At 36.4% G+C, this 10,256-nt stretch overlaps 1 pseudogene; it reads left to right on the top strand.

Moving 5' to 3' along the window:
* Positions 1–10,256, top strand: part of LOC107660425 (UV-stimulated scaffold protein A-like) — a 54,452-nt pseudogene that overhangs the window by 12,962 nt on the left and 31,234 nt on the right.

The raw sequence follows: 10,256 nt of genomic DNA, 5'->3' as shown, positions 1-10,256 counted from the left end.
TATAATTTATTCCCACATAGAGTATTATACATTTGTAAAAATCAAATCTGTCATATAAATGTTAAAAGTGCAAAATTGGTTTTTGCATTAACATAATATGACATGATAACATTTGAGCATTTGTCTTTGATACTTTCTCCAAACCCTGAGATTTATGAAAGCTTTTCAGCTTACCTTGATCATAGATACACATAAGATCAGAGAAACCATAACTTCTCTTCTAGTCAAAGGTACTTAAAGCCTTGATCTGGTTTAAATCACATTTAAGATGGGTTTATCCGGTGCCTCGTGTTGACTTGATCTCCTTACAGTGATTGCATGATGTGAACACGGAACTTCAGAGGAAAAATCGTATCACCTTGTTCGTCCTGTTCTTTTGTAGAGCAACCTGCACAAAGATGTAATCAGTAACAACTCAACCTCACCATCTCTAGCCAAGACTAAGATACCCAATATTAAGTGGGCATCCACCAGCAGCTTTAGTTTATTTTGGCTTGTCAATAGTCCCATGTAGGCCTACTTTCTGAACCATCGCAAATAATTATTATTATCTCATTTGCGTGCAGACAGATGCTGGAAAAAGTCTGTTTAACATAACAACTATTATTTTATGCGGTCACAGTTAGCTGGGACAATGCTCAGATAGACTACCACTAGAAAAAAAATTGGATGTGGTCAACTGGAAATTCTATTAAGGCTTTGAATTAAAATCTTAAGATGTCCCACGTTACTGCAGAGTTTGCCGTTCATAGTGCTGTAAATCTCTGGAATATCCTGAGGCCACAGTGAATATCCCATCTGAGTGTTAATCAGCCAGGAGAGAATTGCAGACATTCTTTGTAAACTGTCAGCAAACAAGCGTTGTTTTGAGAATGACAAAAAATAGGAAATGTTTTGCAACAGTAGTTTTTATAGCATTTTCAAAGTAAAATGAAAATGTTTGAGTAAACCAAGAAAAATAGGCTCATAGTCACTTAATTCCCTCACATGTTACCATCTCTATTAGGTGTTATGTATTATCATGGCTTTAAAGCGACTCTGTTTTTCCCGAGCTAAATGAGAGCTCCTGAAGATGGAGAAGATGACGACGATGATTTTGTAGACGTGCCGGAAAAGGAGGGCTATGAACCTCACATTCCTGAACATCTGCGTGCAGAGTATGGTGAGTTTGTTCAGGTGCAGATCTGAAGCCTAATGCAATAAGACAAATCTGTTCATCAGTAAAGGGACTAGCTTTCTCTATAGGATCATGCTTAATCCAAATAATCTCTCATAGGATATCGCCACACTCTTATAGTGGCTGCTTCAAAGTAGATATGAGCTGAAAAGTCCTCTGGGGATTCCAGTTTGTTTGTAGTTTTGGGCTTAAAGCAGCAGGATATTTAAATGTGGAATATCCACTCACAGTGGTGAGTTTAGTTAGAAATGGTTAGCTGTTGAAAAGCTTCAAAGCACAAAGGAAAGTTTGTTTAGAGTTAAGGTGTAAAGCATGAAGTGTTTGTGGTCAAAGCAATGTACAACTTGTGGTAGTTGTGCTGTTTAGCTATGAGTTTTACTTTAAAAATAGGTATGTTGACAGTGAATTTAATTGGAAAAATCACAGATTCATATATTAATAAATATGTTGCATTATTGTAAAAGTGAGTCTCATCGACTCTGTGAAGAACATTGCCAGGTCACACTTTTCTACAAAATAAATGGGGAAAAAATTAACAAAATATGACCCAATAATAATAATAATAATAATAATAATAATAATAATAATAAAGTAAAATAAATAAGACCATGAAATCTATTATTTTTGCATTGTGACATTATTTTATGACAATTAAGCTATTTTCCCCCTAGATTCTTTGTTTAAAGTATAAATTGTAAAATATTTATACATCACAATAGTATTTGGAATTTGTTGTTCTGCCTTTAATTTATTTATAGGTACAAAAATCATTGTAAGAAAGAATTACTTCATTACTGTAATAAGAATCTCCATTTGAAAATAATTTGGGGTCAAATGTGAGAGTAAAATAATATCACATTCGGTGTAAAAATAGCTGCTCATTTAAAAACTCTGATATCTTTTTGAAAGGTAATAAATTGCTTTAAGCCTGGTTTAAATCAATTATAACCTGGGGCCGCCAATAGAAATCTGTTTTGACAGCTGACTATTTGTACATGCAAAAGATTCTTGTCCATCTGGGCAAGGACAGCTCTATTGACAAGAAGCCACAGGCAAAAGACAGAGGTCAAGCAATAGGTCAGACACAAGCTAAAGAACACAGATTATATTTGACCTCAAATCCTGTCCAATTTTAAATTTACTGTCATGAAAATAATCGATTTCAGTGGCTAATGGGATTTATGCAGTTCTTGTAGGAACAGCATGCACTTTGGAAGTAGTTTAGTAATTTCCAGATTTTCCTGGTAATGAGCTCCACGCCGCACACTAATTATGAGATGCAATATGATTTCACCAGACTCTCCTGTTCTCTTTCTTCATTAATTTCCTTTCAGCATCTCTAAACAGGCACTAACTGAAGATTCATTAGGATATAATTTCTACAGCTTCACAGAGCCAAGCTGCTTTCTGCAGTAAAGTATGTAATGATCAGTGCACTGGCCATGCCAAATTAACAATGCAATGGTGTTAATGAGCGCCCATTAGCTTGGAGTGGTAATTTACAATGCTCACCTCACAGGCCTCTGTGCCTGTTCACCTACAAAACCGTGTATTCATCTAAGACCGGATTATTCTGAATTTAATTTAATCATATATCATACATATACCAATACAAACTAGATGTTTAACATTTTATTTTACTTTGTTACAGCATTACTATGTGGTTGTGAGTAAAAAAAATTAAAATAAATGTTCTGCCCAAATCAAAAGATCCCATGCCCAGGTCTTTATGATCACTTAGAAAAGTAATAATTTTCTTTAACAGTGCACATTCTGAAATATCCTTCATGTAGGACAACGAATGCAGGATGTGCTGAAGTTTAATACTTATGGTTGTTCTAGTCCTTAACCCCCAAATATGAGCAATAGTAATATTGATGCTTACCTTAAACTAGTAATGTTGTACCACAGTAAATCAGATGTGAGGCTCATTTGGAGACGTGCATGTCATTTTTCTATTGAAAAATGTGAAAAGATGTTTGTTTTTTTTTGGATGCACTCTACATGTAGAGGAATATAGATTGAAAATGGAAATTGTGCATTGAGAGTGCAACCGTTCGCAGTATAATACTCCTAAAACGGGACTCAGAAAAAAATAATTCTGATTTACTGCCAAGTTAACTCCATCATTTCAAATTTATCAATCAGTGCAAGTTACCATCAGCAGTTTCATTTAATATTACATCAACCTGTCACAGGATTCGAGCTCATCCCTGGCTAATCCTTCCCTTTCTTTTTTCAAAATCACATCAGCTCGCTCATCCAGAGAAACACTTTAATTTGAAAAGCATTTTGTCTGTTCCTCTCCTCCTTTCTCTCTCACCGTTCCTTTCACAACATAACTTTTATCTATCCCTTTATCCCAGCGTTCCTGTCAGGACGTTATCTCTCTCAAAATTTACATTTTAATTACAAGGCCTGTTGAACTCAGGAAAATCAATAACGCCACCATTGGCAGCTCAACTCTATGTCTACTGCTGGGCCTCTCTATTTCCTCTTATTGATTTATCTCTTTAGCACCTGCAACTTTATTGCTTCAGACAAATAGCTACCATTTTAGTCAATTTGAACCGAAAAAGAAAGCTTTTGGTCGTATTTCATGATTTTGCACACCCGAGTGCCGCTTTGATGCAGTAAGTCATTGAAAGGGAGTGAACCTGGATTAACTGTATACACTGGATGACTACAATCAGGATTCTCATCCTGTCCTGAGACCATAATTCATTTTCTTTTGTAACCCACTACATCTGTTGAACTGAACTGCTGATATTACCAAGGCATCACTGTTGCTTTTGCTTATATTTAGGGTTAGTGATTTGATAAAGTAATCAGCACATAACTAGTCCTGCCTTGCAAACATTTGTGCTAAAGAAATAAGTGATCAGACTTGAATTTGCAGGAGGACAATAAAATAGGCAAATCAATCAATCAATCAATCAATCAATCAATCAATCAATCAATCAATCAATCAATCAATCAATCAATCAATCAATCAATCAATCAATCAATCAATCAATCAATCAATCAATCAATCAATCAATCAATCAATCAATCAATCAATCAATCAATCAATCAATCAATCAATCAATCAATCAATCAATCAATCAATCAATCAATCAATCAATCAATCAATCAATCAATCAATCAATCAATCAATCAATCAATCAATCAATCAATCAATCAATCAATCAATCAATCAATCAATCAATCAATCGTAAGTTTATGAATTGGAGGGACCTGAACCATATCTAGAGACCAGAATATTAGACTATAAGCAAGTATGTTTTTTTCTGAACTGCAAACTAATTTTATGAACCGAGATGGGCACAAATACATGAAAATGCATTTAAAATTAAACAAAGTACCTCAATTATTTATTATAAAAATACAAATACAGTATTTTATATCTTATCTTATATCTAAAATACAGAAAATCCATATAAAATTGGTCATTCAATGAGGTATCTATGTATTAGGCTGTGTAGCTGGCTAGTGAACTTGCTAATAGTTAGACTAGTTTACTACCTGGCTGCTGACTAGTTTAGATTTCCTCACTGCTGATACACATCACATCTTACCAGAAATTTTGACTTGGTTTTGACAGAATTGACTCGAATCCATGTTCAGTTCCATAGATTCTAATTAAATATATTTCCAATTCTTATTATTAAAAAAAAAAAAAAAAGTTTGTAACACAGATCATGTGTGATTACTAGAGACTGTTTTCAGTAGTGTTGGTCAGTTGTAAAGTACAAAATGTATGATATATATAATATATGAAAAATAAGTCTTAATGTTCTTGAAGGCATAATATTATTATGTACAGCTGTATTTACTAATTTTTGTGAAAATTGTGGAATGAAATTAGTATAATTGATCTTTTTGATGAAGGAATTTTAATTGAATCACTAGTTTCAAATATAAAAATTAAGCAAAAAGGAACATCAGTCAGATAAAGAATATAATTTTGTGCAAGAAAATTCTGCAACCTAATTGGTTGTCACAGTGTATTTTATGTTTTCTGAATAAATAAACAAATACCAAACCTAGATGTGTTTAATGTATAAATTATATTTAGATTTTTTTCAAAGACTTTAAAATATGAAAAAAAGTATTTGAAATAAGCATTTCAGATAAACGTATCTAAATATACTGCCTATTATGTAGATTTTTTACTTTTGAAAAACACATTTGTTGACAAGAAATAAGAGCAGACCAGGCTCCTCATAAACCCACAATGGCCATTTCTTTGAAAAGTGGCCAGGTGTCCCTTAATCAGTATTATGAGGAATTCGCCGTACTTGTTTTTAATTTCATCTCGTTCTGGAAGCTAGAAAGCTTAAGTGTGAGTCTTAGATCTTTGTGTCACTCCTAAGACTACCTTAAGCCCCTGCACACTCCTGCTGGAACCCCCCTCAGTCCATTAGACTACAAGTCTGAATGATGTGTTCTGAATATTTGACCTTACGTAACATCATATAGTTTCCTTCTTCCTCTTGTATCTAATAGGACTTGATGAAACTCCCTCAACGTCAACCTCTGGGGCCAAAGCCAAGCCATCAAAACCTGTGGTCAAACATCCTGTTCCTCTTGTGTCCTCCAGTCTCTCTCGACTCAAGAGGAAGATGTATGACGAAGAGCAGGACCCCACCTGTGCTGCTGCAACGCTGCGTGTGCTCAAACACAGGATTCATTCTACTCCTTCAACAAGGTGATCTGTACTTCCATGCCCTATTTTATCAGGTAACATAGACTGGTATACACTAGGGCTGAAAAAAAAGAAAGAAATGGAATGTTAGCAGAAAAAAACTAAACTATTTGGAAATGATCAAATGCTCAAAATGATTAAAATAACAGAATGTTTTCAAATATAGTGAGAGAAATCTGAGAAAACAAGACATTTTTAAAAGTTTTTTCTTATTTTTATATGGAAATATTCATAAAACTATATATTTCATATAGTATTTAAAATACAAAATAAAATAAAAAAAAACTTTTTTGTTTTTATTATTGTTGTTGTTTTGGAGATTGAAGTGTGTTCTGGTTGTTTCAGTATGTCTGGGGGCTCTACTGAGGTCGCAGTGTGCAGCAGTGACCAGGGGGACATAAACAAAGACGAAGCCTCTGTTAAGGCCCCTGTCGTTCCGTTTGGTGTGGATCTTTACTGCTGGGGAGAGGAGCAGCCCACTGCTTGCAAAATCATCAAGTACAGTCTCATTCATAAGAAACATTGTTACACTTCTCTTTTTGAAGTATGAATGGATTGTAATATGTGATGTAGCCACTAGAGAGCACCATTGTATGCGCACTGACTTCAGATCAACTCCTATTCCTCAAAATTAAATGATGAAAACATTGATCTGGAGGTTTAATTTTTTTACATCCTAATACAAGATATACAATATAGTTTTTTCTGCGGTCATGGAAGACCTGTAAATTGTAATTTTAAGGCCTGGAAAAGTCATGGAAATCTACAAAAGTCCTGAGAAAATCCATACTATTCTATACTATAGAAATTCCATGATTTCTATACTAAAAATACATTTTACAAGTTATGCTCACCCCTAAAATATTTCCCCTGCAAAAAATGCACTTTGTGAAGGCAGATTCTATATAACGGTTTTTAAAAAATTAAATTGTCAAAGATCACACATTGATAGAGTTTGTGCAGTTCCTTTACTAAGACCCTGTCCTCACTGGTTTTTAGCAAAGCATCACAGCACCAGTTCTGGGTGCCTCATGAGGTGGAGGAGGAAGTAGAAAACGAGGAACTGTCTGCAGAGATTAAGTCTAGATATATCACCTTTGCTGGGAAATTTAAACCTGTGGAGCACAAGTGCAAAGCACCAATGCCAAATGGATCTTTGTGTGAACGCCAAGACAGAGTAAAGGTCAGAAAAGTAACAATAATGATGCCCTAAAAAATACACAGAGGAGATGTAATACTGAATATTTTTGCTCATATTTAGCTGTGTTTGGTAGAATGATAGAAACGTATTTTTATTTCATTGTGTAAATAAATAGATATAAGCAGGACACTGATTGAATAAACGGCTGAATTAAATGAGATGTAATTTCAGTGCCCGTTCCATGGACGCATTATCCCTCGGGATGAGCTGGGCAGGCCTGTTAGCCCAGAAGATGCACTGCGATTGGAGAAGAAAAAGAGGAAGGGCGAGGAGGAGCAGCCAGGTTAGACCATTCATGCAACCTATTTAACAATATTCAACTCAACAGTCAATCAGCAGTGATAGTTACCTACAGGGATAGTTCACCCAAAAATGAAAATTTACTATTCACTAGGTCTGGGGTGACAAACTCCGGTCCTGGAGAGCCACAGTCCTGCAGAGCACAGCTCCAACCCTGATAAAAACTTACCTGCCTGTAGCTTTTTTGTAACCCTTTAGATCTTGATTAGCATGCTCAGGTGTGTTTGATTAGGTTGAAGCAAACCTCTGCAGGACTGTGGCTCTCCAGGACCGACGTTCGCCACCACTGTACTAGGTCATTTACTAGGTACTGTGGATCAGTTTTATAGGTTTTTTGGTCATTCTGAAGCATGATAGTAGGTATGTTTCTACACCTATACTACATTTCTATAAATGTTAAATGTTGCAGTCCAATTCACATATTTGTTTACATGTGCTTTACATGTATTCCAAACAAAACCCAGTCACCACGGGAAAAGCCACCACAATGATGTCACTAGGGCCTTGACATATCTAAAAGAAAGCTGACATTTAAGTCAGAAGAGCTTTTTAGCAAATATTTTATAAATATTCAATCTGCTCCGACGACCATGTTGTTAATTGTATGTTAATTGTATGTCAACATACCCATCACGTCTCTATGCATGTGGGCAAGGTATTTTTTGAATGTGATATGATCAACTGAGATGTTTACATTATGTCTTTTCAGTCCAATTAAGCCATCAATCCCAATGCAAATTGATTATTTGGCTGCATGTAAATATATGGAAAAGAGCAGCATGAGAATTCTTCAAACTATCTCATGTTTTTGCAGGTTTACGACTTCCATCTGTGGACACAAAATGAGTCAATTCTGAAACTCTTAAGGCATGTTTAGGATCATGCACTCTTGCCAAATTAATATTGCACACCAAACCTGAAAGCTTGATAATCTTCTTTCATGTTTTGTCAACCCAGTGCTGATGACCCAAAGGCATTTTCTACACTGTCAAAAGCCCTTTAGTAACCGGTAGCCAGGCGAAATCCTAGACCTCCATTACCCACAGTTCCTTCCTTATAACACAACAGTCCAATCAGGTGTCTGTGAGACTCTAGGAAGAGATGAACTGATGGAATCCAATTCAAGTCATCATCAATACACAGATAATAGGACAGGCTGCATCTCACTCTGCCTCTCAGCTTTTCTCTTTTCTCCTTCTCGCTCTGGTTTCTTTTCTGGAAAGGTGCTAAAAGCCAGTTAAGTAGCTGTCTCCATGCTGTCACTGGAGCATCGGATGTGCTTTCTTTGGCCACAGTTTACTTGTTAACAAACAGTTATCTGAGGCAACTGACTTCGGGGGCCTGCTGACCACTGGCTTGTGAAATAGCATCTTTTGTAACTAAGTAAGCTATCGATCCCCGCGACTCCATCACGCCCTCTCCCCGTTGACATGCCGGTTGTCAGGGTAACCACAGGACACCCCACCCGTTCTCCTGCACTGTCAGTGTGCTCATGATGTCCATCAGTTCACTGACTGAACACTTGCTCCCCTGCTGCGCCATTGATTTCTGCTTCAGGCTTCAGCCTTCCCAAAATATTTCAGTCGCACGTGATTCTGAACACTGTATGTGTTTCAGTGTGTCTAACGTATGTCTGTCATTTGTGTCATTATGATACTGCTCATACTTGTAAGTGTGAACTCAAATCTAACACCTGTGCTGTTGCTTTTCTAAGCGCTCAGACTTGAAATTTGATAAAGCGAGTGAAAAAATTCCCTTTGATTTACACTGAAGGAGGGGCCGAATCCATATCTAGAGACAAGAAAATTATACACTGTCAAAAGGAATCTGTCTGGGACAGTACCATTTCAAAAGGGACCATTTATCTAATATTACGTTTGAGGTACTGATATGAAGGCTAAATACCGTACAAAAGTGTAGTTTTGGAAGTTGTACCACCCCGTGACAAGTTTTGTACCATTTTTTTTTTCAGAGAGTTCAGAGGCGTGAGGGTGCAAGACTCTATCAACAGCATAGCAACAGACTAACAACCATTCAGAACTCCTTAGTAACTGCATAGTGATGCCCTGACATCCCCTACATAACACCCATTTTAAAGGGGTCATGAACTGAGAAATCAAAATTCGCTTGATCTTTTGATATATAAGAGGTCATTGTGCTATAAAAACATTCTGTAATTTTCAGAACTTAAATCTTTCTCGTTAGTCTAAAAACAGCTTATATTGAAGCCAATCTGCCAAAACGACAAGTTGTGGAATGTGTCACTCTATGACGTAATAGTGTGGCTAAACACCGTCTCTGCAGAGGAAGATCAATGCCTGCTTCTACATCGCTGCCTGTTTAGCCCCGCCCACCGATTCACACATGTAGTGTAAATAACAAGAGGCAAACATGGGTCTACGTAGAAACCAAACGATAAACTTTATTTGATTAACTTTATTTTTAAAGGGGTGGTTGACTTTTTTTTTCTAGGCTTGATTGTGTCTATGGGGTGCAGTCTAACATGTGTTAATGCTTCGTTTTTTTAAAAAACACATTATTTTTCACATTATTTACCTTTATAATAGGCTCAGATTGGTTAGCTGGTCCAGTGTGTTGTGATTGACTAAACCGCCTCTAGTGCGCATCTAAGCATTATGCCCCTCACCCCAGTGCCATGTGCTCTGGTTGTATTGTAAACAATGGCGTCGTCTATATTGCTTATCAATTTGAGCCAGATTGAGACCCAGAGAATATTAGGCCCTGTCCACACGAACGCGGTTATTTTTAAAACCGCAGCTTTTTCTATGCGGTTTGGCCATTCGTCCACATGCAAATGCAGCACCAGTTCACTGAAACCGAACATTTTTGAAACCACCTGCCAGGGTGAA

The sequence above is a fragment of the Sinocyclocheilus anshuiensis genome, unplaced genomic scaffold (assembly GCF_001515605.1).
Source record: "Sinocyclocheilus anshuiensis isolate Anshui unplaced genomic scaffold, SAMN03320099.WGS_v1.1 scaffold1763, whole genome shotgun sequence".
NCBI lineage: Eukaryota > Metazoa > Chordata > Actinopteri > Cypriniformes > Cyprinidae > Sinocyclocheilus > Sinocyclocheilus anshuiensis.
The sequence above is the reverse complement of the archived record's forward strand: the minus strand, read 5'-3'. Positions and strand labels throughout refer to the sequence as shown.